Source organism: Herpailurus yagouaroundi, unplaced genomic scaffold, assembly GCF_014898765.1.
Source record: "Herpailurus yagouaroundi ecotype Mexico unplaced genomic scaffold, PumYag 142, whole genome shotgun sequence".
In the NCBI taxonomy this organism is placed as follows: domain Eukaryota; kingdom Metazoa; phylum Chordata; class Mammalia; order Carnivora; family Felidae; genus Herpailurus; species Herpailurus yagouaroundi.
The window spans coordinates 44482859-44496684 of NW_024412397.1; the positions used below are offsets into that span (position 1 = coordinate 44482859).

The window sequence follows — 13826 nt, forward strand, 5'->3', positions numbered from 1 at the left end:
CAAAAACTAGGCAACAAAATTATCTAAGACCAAACAAATTAATGAATATAGTTTAAACAGCTCTATTCAATGTTTCTCTGGAACATTGGGAGAGACATGCTTACTGCCATTTACAAAAGGATCAGTTTCACTAAACTCAGGGTTCCTCTCCTGTAAGATATCACTGTGTGTGTAGTTGTCATCTAGTTCTCTTTACCTTGTCTTTTGGAAATCACAGCCTGAAAAACTTACGTAAAAATGATGATACTCTAGCCACTGTTGCTACTGTGAGTGATAAAATCCTTTCTCTCTGACCCCAGAGTTGCATATCTTCTCCCAACATTTGTACAACCATGGAAGCTAACTTGTTAGCCATCAAGTGGGGTAAATTCTCAACTTTCCACAGTTCTTGACATTACCAGTAACTTTTTTTCACATAAAATATGTAAGAAGCATGTATTAAAATTGATACCAAACCAAAAGCAAAGTCAGTAATTCAAAGAAACCAAAATGATGCACCATATTAAGTGACAACAGTGGAATAAAAAATATAAATTTTTCTGTACTGAAAACAAGGTTCAACCCTTTAGAAATGAAAACATACTTTCTTAAAAAACTATTGAACCAAGGAAGAGGTAAAAAGTAATAAAAACATTAAAAGTGGTATTCAAAAGTGAATTCATATGTATCAGTATTCTCTGTACATTGTGAAGAATGCAAATAAACTAAATTTTAGAAGAAGAAAATAAGATCATTTTAAAATAAGGAAAGAATTAGGTCATAAAATTAATTGAAAAGAAAATAAATAGAGAAAAATAGAGTAACAGCAAATGTCCACTAACATTATTAGCAAATATTAAATAAAATTATGCAATAAACACAATATGACAGTACTTTTAGAAATAAATAAAATACCAGATTCTGCCAATGATACCAATAGAAGAAAAAAGTCAACATATCTCCAAATAAATATGACTTTTAAAAATCACAAATAAAATGTAGAACTTAACACTTCATAAGAAAAAGATCATCAAGTAAGATTTACTTCAGAAGTGGAAAAAGGATCAATATTACATAATTTATTGTTATAATACATTAAAGCATTAAGTCAAGAAAAACAAAATCATGAGCACCTGGGTGAGCATCTGACTCTTGGTTTTGGCTCGGGTCATGACCTCATGATTTTGTGAGTTCAAGTTCCCCCATCAGGCTCTGTACTGGCAACTCAGAGCCTGCTTGGGATTTCTCTCTCTCTCTCTCTCTCTCTCTCTCTCTTTGCCCCTCCCCCACTCTCTCTGTCTCTCTCAAAATAAATAAATAAACTAAAAATTTTTTTAAAAATAAAAACAATCATAATTTTTGAACAAGGCACTAAACATATTCAACAGTCTCACAATTCTTGAAAACACCAATGGTATTATTAAAAAATAGTCACCATAATACACTTCAAATGGTTAAACCCAAAGAAGACTGCTATTAAATGTGGAAAAAAATTATAATGATGTCCTTTTTAGAATGCTTTCTTTGTTCTGTGCTGGAAGACATGACACAAAGCTAAGAGCTATAAATGCAAGACATTTAAATAAATGCAAAATGGCATTATATGAACATTTTATACATTTATTATAAGAGAAAAATACAAAATCAATAGCATGCTTATATGCAGGTAATCGCAAATGTGGAAATAAAATTGTGTAAATAAATTTTATTTATTGTTGTAACAAAAATAGGATGGCAAGGACCTATTTTAATAAAATGCATTTAACATATGAATAATATTACAAATATTTTTGAGATATATAAAGGACATATATGGAAGACTAAATATTTTACAGTTATTACCAAATTAATGCATAATTTAATGCCATCCAAACAAAAAACAACTGTAATTCAAGGTAATTTAACAAAAAATATTGTAAACTTCTCCCAGAAGCATAATCAAGTAAGAAAAACACAGAATTTTTTAAAACAACAATTAGAGGAAGAAATAAGTCTTCCCATATAGGAAGCTTATTATAAAACTGTAACAGTTGGGGCACCTGGGTGGCTCAGTTGGTTAAGCGCCTAACCCTTGGTTTCAGCTCGGGTTATGATCTCACAGTTTGTGAGCCCACATGGGGCTCTGTGCTGAGGGTGCGGAGCCTGTTTGGGATTCTCTCTCTCCCTCTCTCTCTGCCGCTCCCCTGCTTACTTGCTCTTGCTCTCTCTCTCAAACTAAATAAATAAGCTTAAAAAATATATTTATAAAGCTGTAACAATTAAAGTAGCACAGAACTGACACAGACATGGAAAGACCCTGCTCAACAGACAAAAAAAGATATCTCGAATCAATGAGTGACTCTCCTGGGAACGCTAGGCTGGTAGGTAACAGTGCAGCTGGAGATGGAATTGACTTTCAACCTTCATTTCACACTTTTCATTACTAATAACTTGTAACAGACATGCAGTATGTGCAAGAATTAAATCTTTGTTAATTTAAGCCCCTGAGTTTTAGGCCATGTTTGTTAGCACAGCATAATGTAGCCTATCCAAACCAAAAGTCATACTCCAAGATACAATTTTTCCGGTAGAGTTTCTTATTGACTCATAACACAAGCATAGATTTGAAATATCCTTACCTGTCTTAAGTAACAGGGGCTTCAGTGTCTTATGGAACTAGGGTGCAAAATTCTATGCTGCCAGTAGGTGTCATGATCCACACTACGCAGTGCAGACTAAAAAACTCAAAAAAAGCAAAAAAACAAAAAACCAATAAACAAAAAAGAAAACAAACAAACAAAAAAAACCACAGGCGCGTAAGATTTACTGTGAGTTGGGTACCAAAAATAGGAAAGTAAAATAAATATGCCTGTTCATCAGACGTTAACTCCAAGTAATAATATTTTTTAACTGGTTCTCTATTTTATTAGTTGTATGATTTTTTTAAATTTTCTGTGTTGGTTGATTTTAATACAAAAATTTGAAAACATAATGTTTCAGTGTCAATGTTTTATTGTCACACTGAACTTGATAACTGATAAGAGATCACTGAAGCCATCCTAAAATCATTTGAGTAATGCATGCACGGTGTTCTAAAAGCTTTGGTACTTGTACAGATAGCTATAATCCATTAACAATAACTTCTATTACAAACAACCAGCCTAAAATCCTTTTCTCTCTCCTCCAAACAGTGACTCATTGGCAAAGGAAGCCTACCAAGGATTCCAGGGGCCTTGCTTGTCTCTGACTCTGTATTGTGCCATGCATGTTCATATCTTTGCTGAACACTTGTCAAGGAGCCAGTCAGTGTGGGTCTGATATAGTAAATAAAAAGCAATAATGGTGGAAACAGAATGGATAGTTCACAGTCTGAACAGTGTCCATAATAAACAGCTGTGAACCTGCTTTATGAGAGTAGACTCTACCCTGGAGGCATATTCAGGATACAAACGTACCCTTCTATTTTACAAAATTAGATGCTGCCCTTGGGAAAACTTCCTGAAGACCACTGCTCTATACCAATTATCATCAGCTTTATCTGTCTGAAGGTAAAGTAGCTGGAAAGTTGTTCCTTCTCAAATACATGTTTTTCCTTTAATCTGATGTGTTTGTCTAAGGGCCTATTGGTGTTTTGTGGTGATAGATGCCATAGAAGCATTTTGTGTTTTGGCCTAATTGGATGACCTTGGTTTCCAGACCTGTCAGCTTGACAATTTTTACAAGTGGTAAGTTCGAGTGAAATAAAATTTCTAAAATTAAAGATAAATTTGGCAAAAAAGCACAAAAATGAGATGACAAGTAGCCTTAAAGGTCTGAAGAATTTGTTCTAAACTATGAGCACCTCCTAATGGCTGGCTCATAGAGCCTGGCCACACTACACCTGTTTGAGGATTAGACTTTTAAAGAAAGCACAGAAAGAGTCAGCAGTGTGAATAACTAAGTATCTTTTTGTTCTTTCCTCTCCACCTACTTCCTCCTTACTGCCTTTTTTATTCACTGTTTTGTTTTTAAGATATTATAAGCTGACTCAGATATATACAGATTTTTAAAAATAGCATCAGTCACACAGAGCTAAGAAAGTATATTTGCTATGAATTTGACTCAAAGGAGGACAAAGAAAAATGTTTAGGGAAGAAAACTGTGGTCAATAGCAAATATTTTTAAATGAAAACAGGAATTGGGAAACTGGTAACTAAGGATACAAAACATTTATTTTTATATTTGAAAAATAGCATAAAGATTTTAAGAGTTTGATTTCTGGAAAAACTAGTAATTATGATATTGGTTGTTTAAAATAAATGCAACATTTTGGAGGACCACACATGAGTTTTTTGCTGTTAGTGAAGACTTTTTTTAATTCAGGGTTGGTTTTTTTTCTTTTTAATGTTAACTTTGGAAAACTATAAATAGCAATTGTTTTTTTACTTTAATTTTGGTAATAATCCGATTTTGCCATATTGATTATAGGAGATGCCATCAGCAATTTAAACTTTAGGACTTAAAGAGGAATGCAAAGTGATTTCTTAATGGTGTACAACATGCAAGCAACTAGGTTGATTTTGTGATTCTTTTTGGGTTGTTGTTGTTGTTGTTGTTGTTTTAGTTTATTTACTTTGAGGGAGAGAGCACGCACGGATGGGGAAGGGGCAGAGAGAGAGGGAGACAGAGAATCCCAAGCAGGCTCCATGCTGTCAGCGCAGAGCCCGATGTGGGGCTCGAACTCGCAAACCATGAGATCATGACCTGTGCTGAAGTCAGATGTTTAACCAGCTGAGCCACCCAGGAGACCCTGATTTTGTGCTTCTTAAAAACAAAACAAACAAACCAAAAAACGTGTACTACATGGAATGCCTTTAGGATTTTAGCCAGATTCTAGGGTTATCTTTTCTAGGTTCTGCTGAACAAACTGAAGAATTTCCTGCTTATTCAGATCTAAGCAGGTTGCTTTCCTTCAGGCAGGAGCTATCTCAATTCATCATCTATTCATTGCTAACTTTTGCCAGGCATGTTGAGTTGGAAACTCTCACTGCAGGCTTCAAGTGTCCGTGTTCCTGCTCACCATGGTTCTCCCCCGCTGCCAGCCTGTCACCACCCCTTCGTTTCTTTTCCTACAAATTCTGGAGTCTGTGCAGAGTAGCTCTGACGTCTTCCTGTCCTCTGTAGAGCTAAGAGTAAAAGAAAAAGATTTGCAGGATCTGTGTTATATTTTGTTTCACTCTCAGATAAGTGATCCAATTTGGACACAAGCTTTTTAAAGTCCCTTATTTTTTTTTTTAAAGAGAAAGTATTTTCTTAATAATTAAAAATAGGCTTTTTCCTCTTCTATGTTGCTACTAGTGAGTGGTAAGCTACCCAATTTTACTAGAAGATACACTGGACATTCTAAGCAGAAGAAATACATTTTTTAGAACTGATTCTCTGGAAATATAACTTCTGATGAAATGGTGAACAATTTCTACACAGCTGTTTAATGGATGTAAATATATCCCTTTTAACTCCAAGCTTGAAATCATCATGTGTATAAAATCTTTATAAGTCACTATAAGGTGAAGTGGTGGCACATTGTTGAACAATAAGGTTATGAAATTCAACCTCATTAGACTTCAGATGAATAATAGAAGGTTCACACTAAGGGAAAGGCAAGAGGAATTAAATATTCAATCAATGATTCTCAACAGCAGGAACGTTAGGGAGGATACTAGTGATGGGCTTCCCCACTAGGAATTTGTCACAATATTTGGGGCAAGGGCACATATTGATTCACATACATTTATAGGATGCTCTTTTCATTCCAAAAAATGATGCTTTTTCTAGGACATTTTAGTACACACATACTGTGTGACAACAGCATCCAAAAAAAAGGTTGAAATCATTGTGGCAGATCCCTTAGTTACTGAAGTCTGTTTTTCTCAACTACTCCAGATTTGAGGTTTGGATTACCAATATTGTAAATTTATATTTCATTAGTCTATTTGAAATACTATTCCATCCATATTATATGGATAAGTACTGCTTTCTGGATTGTTTCAGCTAGTGCAAACACAAGTGAACACATGAGGATGAATACACACCTGTGGATTGCTTCAACAGAACGTGGGACAAACTTAAGAATGGTTTTCATAACTATTATTTATATTATGTTGAGGATAGAGGATTTAGAAGGGTTTTGTTTGTTGTTTGTCTGTTTGTTTGTTTGTTTGTTTGTTTGTTTGTTTGTTTTAAGCTGCAAACTATAGGTGTTAAAACAGTGAAGTGGGACTAGGTAATATGTGAAGGAAACACTATTTCTCCCAGAACATGGAGAATAACAGGGCAGTGGGGAGTGGTGGTGGTGGGGGTTCTTCATGAACTTCAGTAAAGGCTAGATCACAATGGTATCCTAAGCTGCTTCCATGGATAACTTGGGGACTGATGTGTATATATCCAGTCAGGGAAAAAGTATCAGCAGGCATCCAGGCTCCAGATAATCACCTAGGGCTTCTTCCTACCTCTGTCAAGGAATAAGTCACAGATAAATCTAGAAAGAGAAAAATAAGGTCAAGCCACCAGCAGAGTGCAGTGTGGCTTGAGCCTGTCTCAGCTGGGGAGGCCCTTTAAATACTTCTCTAGGGCAGAAACTAGTTCCAGGACCCATACCGGCATAGGCATGTACTGTAAGTGGAGGGGTAATGACTCCTATTTCATCAGAGTGTGAGAAGACAGTGGTTAGGAGACTTTGGTTCTAAGAAGGTTCTTGACATCTTAGAAACAGTCTGTGAACCCATCACCGAAGCAAAGTGCAGGCCGGGTAGGATGGCTTAAGGAAAACTGGGAGGATCGAGTGAAATTCTGCACACTGAACATAATCCACTTCCCCAAGAAAGCCTCTGACATGAAAGACAGAGACAAAAATAAACACTGCAAGAAAAGCAACAGAGAGTAAACTGAGATAATTCAGGAAATGGAAGAAAACTTTTAAAGTAGTATGGAAAGATAAGAGAAGCTCTTACATTTATGAAACAAGAGCAAGTTTCTATAAAAGAAACTATCAGAGAACAAACAAAAACTCTTGGAAATCAAAAATATGACCAAATATTCAACAGAAAGTCTGGAAGAAAAGCTAAATAAATCTGCCAGAAAATGTATATAAAAGAGAGAGAATGAAGGGGGCAGGGAACGGAGAAAAACGAGAGAGATAAGAAAATTAAGGATCCATCTGTGAGGTTCTACATCCAGAAAATAAAAAAAATTAAAGAAGCTAACTTATACCTTCTTATACTATCTCACTAACATATGGATAGAGTTTATTTTGAATTAAAAAAAAAAAGGCTATAGCCTTTTTGGTAATTATAACTACCAAAAGCCATTTTACATAATTTCCAACTTTATAAAAACAACTCAAGAGGGAGAATTTTTGAAGTATAATAGGTTTTTAATATTTCTTGATGTAACAATTTGAGAACTGGGAATAGCAGCACACATCCCCACCAGCAAGCATCTCAGAGTGACACTTTCTTACTGCTGATGATGATGTGGCCTTATCTAGAGATGTGCAAATTCTGGGAGAGAATTCTGAACCGCCCTGGATGATTGTTACTTATCAGTTGTCCTGTTATGTGGACCTTCCTGTCAGTTTTGGATGCTACAAGGCTATCCCACACTCTTGTCCAAATTCCATGTTCTCTCTCTCTCTTTTTTTTTTTTTTTTTTTGTTTTTGGTATGACTCACTTCGAAAACTGAACATTTATTGATCAATTACTAGGATTAAGATCTTGCCCCTAGCCTGTAGTTTAGCCATAGTTAACATTCTGTCTACATCATAAGCCCCTTCTCTCATGACAGAGCACAAACTTCAGATGCTTTGGTTCTTTCCTTCTTCTGATGTCCAGCTGTGCTCATTTGTTCCTGCCAGCTGCTCACCCCTTTCCTCATAGTCCTGAGGACCAGAATCCTTGAAGAATTCTTCCTTCGCCTGAAGTCATTTCAGGTTCTAGTAGGCCTCAAAGGATTTGAAATTTCATATGGCTTGGATAACACAAATACATGTTTATTATTGGCTGGCCAGCTACTTTAGAAGTGAGAATATTCCCATCTCCCACAAATAGATTTTCTAAAAAGCTTCTCAAGGATGATTCAAAATAATAGACCTCCCAGAAAGAAAATGCTTATTTATGATAATCACTCAGCTCTTTTGAGCTATGGAAAGGATGAATCACAGTGACATACAGTGCAAATTCTGTAATAAATGGGACTATTGTTGATTTTTTACGTTCACTGTTTAAATGGATAACTTAGACTGTATCTTTCCAGATTGTATTGTAATATAAGAAATCCTCTATGAATGATTATGGTGTGTTTAACTGAATATAATTTTCTCAAATATCTATGGATGAGCATGTGTTGGGCTTTGTAATAGGCAGATAAATATATTATTTTTTAAACTTGTGGGTGAGTCCAGGGGAAAAAAGGAGAATGATTTAATAAGCACAAGGCAGCTTGTTGGTTGTGCCACATCATTAAAATGTGACTTAACTTGGGGCACCTGGGTGGCTCAGTCGGTTAAGTGGCTTGACTTCTGCTCAGGTCATGATCTCACAGCTTGTGTGATTCAGTGTCTCCTTCTCTGCCCCTCCCCCACTCATGCTCTGTCTCTCTCTCAAAAATAAATAAACATTAAAAAAAATGTGACTTAACTTTAGGTACCAAATAATCATTCCTCTTGTGATAGCTGAATCCACAGCCTTAAAGAGTACCATATATTTATCTAAAACTTCTCTCTAAAGAACTAAACAGGCTTTACTGACATTATTTTCTTAGACCACTCAGCATTTTGTGAGGAAAGTGGAACTATTTAGGTTGTATAGGTAAGAAAATATGTAAAGACATTAAGTGGCATGTTTAAGATTATCCAGCCAGCCATAGATCTGGGAAGAGAACAATGATCTCCTGAGTCCAAAAAATACTTTATCAACTGCCTTGAATTTCACTGGAGGAAAGGGCACAGAGTCAGTATAAGTTCAGATACTAAATATGTTTTAGTATCCTCTAAACCCTGACAGTTATATTTTGGAACCTTCCAGAAGGCAGATCTTTGCTTTTAAAAGGACACAAGGGCAAAGGTTTGGCACAACCAATGTTACCAAAGTCTTCAGCATGATTTGTTTTATTTTCTGCAGAAACGTTTATCTTGAGAAATAGGCCTTCTGATTCTGAAGTAATCCCAAGTGCTGCTGTTATCCCATAACTACCTATGCTTCCCAAGCAGAAGGTAGATTTCTTGAATGTCATGCAAATTATATTTTCTCAAATACAGCTGATGTTCAAGCAGGGCTCTGAAATCAACTGTGAAATCTTGACTCTGGGAACACACAGAAAGTGGTTCGAGAAATGACAAATCAGGTTCTCTGGAGAAAGGTTCTAAGCAAAGTAAGTTTTAGTCCCGGTCTTGCTATTATCAATTGATGAGACAATTCAAAAATGAGTTTGTTTTCCTATATAAAATCAATACATTAATATTTAAGATAGTTTCCTACTAATACCTTAATATTCTTAATGTTTTTATGCACCTTTTAAAGCCACCAAATATTTATTACTTTTGTCAGTCTGTAGAATATTTATTCAGCCATTATTATCTACATTAGAGATTTTGTGTTGCTTTGTAAAATCTGAGCCTCCCCAAAAGCCTTATTTGTTTGTTTTCATTGCAAACGGTACTGCAGGAGGTGAGAGGAACATTCACTGAGTAACTCCATTCCAAATCCTCAATGGAAATAAGGCTATGTAATACACATACATAAAATGCCAATGCCTTACTATGTTCCACTGTGTTCATATCAGGCTTTCTTAAGAAATACTGATATATTATCCACATTTTAGAGATCATAAAAAAGACCCTTAGAAATGTTGAGAAACTCAACCAAGTTCATAGAGCTAGGTCCCCCTGAATTCAAAATCATAATCTGTTTATTATGCCCTTTTACCTTCCAGAAGGGATTCTTCTGGGGGATGAAGGGGTGCTCCCTGTAATATAAAGGCTGCTTGTGAATTGCTTCCCTGGTCATGGAAATTTATCACTCCCTTATTCACTTACTTGACCATAAGTGCTTCAAGTTACTTACTTGGTTATATTTTCCATGGAAACATTGAGTTTGATTTTCAAATACTAAAAGCACAAAAACCCCAAAAACCTAAAAAAGAAAAGAAAAAAAATAAAAAAATTAAAATTTTAAATAAAGGAAAGAAAGGTAAATAATATCCCCCAAATAAGAGTAGGTTAAAAAAAAATAAAGCCGGGTTTTTCTTCTAGTATTGGGACAGATCGCGACTTCCCTGGTAGAGTGCCAAATGAACAGCCAGCTTGTACTCAGCAGCCAGGTTGTATGAAAGATATGAATCTTGAAACGCCAGAATCACACTAAATATGGTGAGATGATCACACTGAAAAAGGCACCGGAGAACTGAGACCCGCAGAGAGAAAAGCAGTTATGTGCCCCATGTTACATACACTGCAAAGAACAAAATATCTAAGAGAAATAAAGGACAAATCCCCAGCCTCATTAAATTTTCTTTTTCTTGTTTTTGTTAAACCTTCCTCTCATTTCGTATCATTGATTTTTCTAAAGTTAAAAGGGACTGTTGAGATTAATGTAAAGAGCTTACATAGGACAGGGAGTAAGAGAACCTGTGTCTCATTGGGGTTCCCTACTTGCCAGTGGGTAGCCTTGTGAACCTCTTTAAGCTTCAGTGTTCCTAGAAAATAAGGGGGTTGCATAGATCCTCTTTAACTTTAATTAAAACATTCCATAACTCTATAAAACGGGTATTGCCCAGGAAAGGTCAGCTTTAATATACTAAAGCTAATTGGGGAGAAACTTGCAACATGCAGGACATTTCCTAAGGGATAAGGGTCAATCCTAGCTTCCAAAGGAGGTTGAGAGAAGGAGGAAAAGTGAAGGAGTGCCTTCATTCAGTATCTGGGAAGGACCTTTGCAGGGTAAAGACAAGTGTTTGGGCATTTGCGAAGAGAGGCTGTATGTGGGGGGCTGCAGGCAGACTACTACTATTTGTGGTTTGTTTCCAAAGTGAGGACCCTTTTATACGAAAACACTGGCATGATGTATTTGTAGGTTTAGCATCTCCAGTTTGAGAAAATACACCAGAACAAAAAATTGTTACGATTTACTTTGAAATAAAATTTTAAAACTGAATCATCATGATATCTATCTATCTATCTATCTATCTATCTATCTATCTATCTATGAAGACTGGCTATGGATGCAGGACACATGGTTTATTCAGTCTGTCCATGATGCTTGGTGCACATATTTATTTGCAGACTTCTTGTAGTAAATCAGCAGCAGCCCATGCGCCAGAAATCAAAGGATTAGACTGATTTTTAATGTATGAACTCAGACTTAATTTTTGTTATTTTCTTGTCTTCTCCCTTTTTCCCCACCACTTGGCTGTTTCCCTGGGTCACTGCCAAGCCCCCTGCAGCCCTGGAGTTCTTTAGGCTGATGGAAAGTTAGTTTTTGACTGACAGTGCTGTGATCAGAAGCTGAAAATCTTAAGAGTTCGGTCACCATTTGCCTAGTGAAATGAATGGCCCCATTAGATTATCTTAACTATGGTACAATGGAGGCAAGGATGTGTTGCGTACCAAAGTCAACACTAGATCTAATTTTATGAACATCAAATGGATGCACAAGGTCTCCAATAACATGATTTTAGACTAGGCTATTCCTTCTTGTGATAAAAGGCTGATTAGCAAGATGTGGCTGACCATGTGATCAAGTTAATCTCAGACAAGATTCCAAAGCAATTCACAACCATTGAAAAAGGAGATCCATGCAAGTTGGACCAAATTTTTTAAAAATGCTGCAAGTTCTTATCTGTATGATCAAAAAACTATTGGAATCAGAGAATTAGTTAGCTGACAGGCATTCCAAAGCAGATTTTGAAGTCATAGTAAGAGTTTAATTTATAAGGGCATGATGTTTAAAGCTTCTAGCAAATAATACTAACAAGCAATAGAGTTATTCAGGCTGAAATCTGTTCTAACTTTAAAGTAATCAGAACAGCAATAAACATCAATGGCTACTGCTGGGAGTGGGGAGGATGTAAACTAAGGTCTCATGTCCAGGATCAAAGCTTAATTCTTAAGCATGAAGACAGGTTCTATAAATGCCACTTGGTGATACAACAAACAGTATATCCATATTGCTACTGAAAGTTTTACTATTATGTACAGTTCCTTGAAATTGGAACTTATAAATATCCTATTGCAAGGAGAACTTTTAGGCCGATTAGCAATGGTGTGACAATAATATTTAGCAAAGAAGAGAAAGAGAAAGAACAAGCCTCACCTTTCATCTTTAAATTGATTAACATGACCTTCCTTATTCTTTTGAGAGGAAAATCCAGGAAATTTTTTTGAGATCCATTTTAAAAATGGCCTACAATATTATGTTTTAATTAAAATTGAATAAGCTTCCCTATGAATATTAAAAATTTAAAAGCCTAGCCAGCAATTGTACATTATTAAAAGCTGCATCACTCATGTCAAAGAAATTAGTACTTGATTTTTAGAGATTCATCAAGTTCTTAAATGATCAGTATCCTGAAACTCAAATTCAAATAATGTTAATACTTCAGTTACCCAAAGCAGAGGAATAATGTTCATTAACTGCAACGAAGTTCGACGACCTCCAGAGTATGGAAACGCTTAGATAAAACCGGTATTTTTATTTACCTGTAATACTTAAAAAAAAAAAAAAAGTTCTGGAAAAAATGTATTATCTTGCCCAAATCAGTTACTCCTCACCCCTCCCTCCATTTCACAAATGTTTGTGACCCAAACTTGTAAAGTCTCTCACTTTTTGTGTCCCACTCCAAGTTCATGCCTTACAGAGAGGAAGCAAAACTCCTTTCCTGGGTGCGAACTCTGTAATGTCATTTTGTCTTTTAGATAATCCTATTTTCACAGACAGTTCTGGCTTTTAGATTGTTTACCCCTTTCTTTCTATTTCTTCTGGTTTTCTTTGTTGATGATGTTGGAAGGTGGTGTAAGCAAGGAAGTCAAACTCCCTGAAAACTGTTTGTTAAAAATTGTGAACAGTACCACTGACGAGTAGAAATATAAAACGGGAGACTTCAAATAAAATAACGCGCACTCTCAAATTCCCAGAGGGAACAAAAGAAAACGAAACAACACACAAACTTGGGCTATTCCAGTACATCTGCAAAGGTGGGAGAAGTACTAGCGCCGAAGAGAAACTGCGGCCTCCGCCCTCCCTGGCCCGCAGGTGGCTCATGGCAAGCACCTCAGACAACAATGGCCAGGGTGGGCTCTGCCTGCGTTGCTAGTTTGCTGTGTCTGTCCCTACCCAGAAAAATCATCTATCTCGAAAGAATGACAAAACAGAAAGAGAAGCGTGCGTTCGGCTACCTCGGAGGCATTCCCCCTCCCTTCCTAATCTCTAATCCCTCATCGCGGTCCAACGATGAACCTGCCAACCATCAAGTTCCTGTGCAAGTTATTTTATTTCCCGCAGCCCCTCCACCTGCCAGGGCGGTGTTCCACGCACCCCAGACTTCCCTCCGGCGACCCCCCGCGGGCTGCAGCAAAAACGGGGTGCTTCGGCGGGGCGGGGGCGGACGGCTGCCGTGGATCTGGCCGGCTACAGCCGCAGCTCGGTGGCCTCCGATTGGCCACGACGCGGGCGGGGAAGCTCGGCGGAGGAGGGAGGCGGGGGCGAGGGCGGCGGCGGCAGCGGGCGGGGAGGAGAGGAGAAGAGAGAGGGCCGCGCAGCCTGGCAGCGCGTGCGGCGAGCGCGGGGAGAGCGGCGGTGGCGGCTGCGACTCGCGTCGGTCGCGCTCGCTGAGGCCG

General features: G+C 37.2%; 1 long non-coding RNA gene across 2 annotated transcripts; it reads right to left on the reverse strand.

Annotated features, from left to right (window-relative positions):
• Positions 1-4806: 4806 nt before the first annotated feature.
• Positions 4807-13820, reverse strand: LOC121033050 (uncharacterized). Of its 2 annotated transcripts, none has more exons than XR_005791667.1 (3): positions 13525-13820; positions 10057-10125; positions 4807-5123 (listed from the first exon to the last, which is right to left on the reverse strand). It is a non-coding gene; the product is annotated as an uncharacterized LOC121033050 (long non-coding RNA). The 2 variants fall into 2 exon arrangements; XR_005791666.1 differs by having other exon boundaries at positions 12597-13820.
• Between the last annotated feature and the right edge of the window lie 6 nt (positions 13821-13826).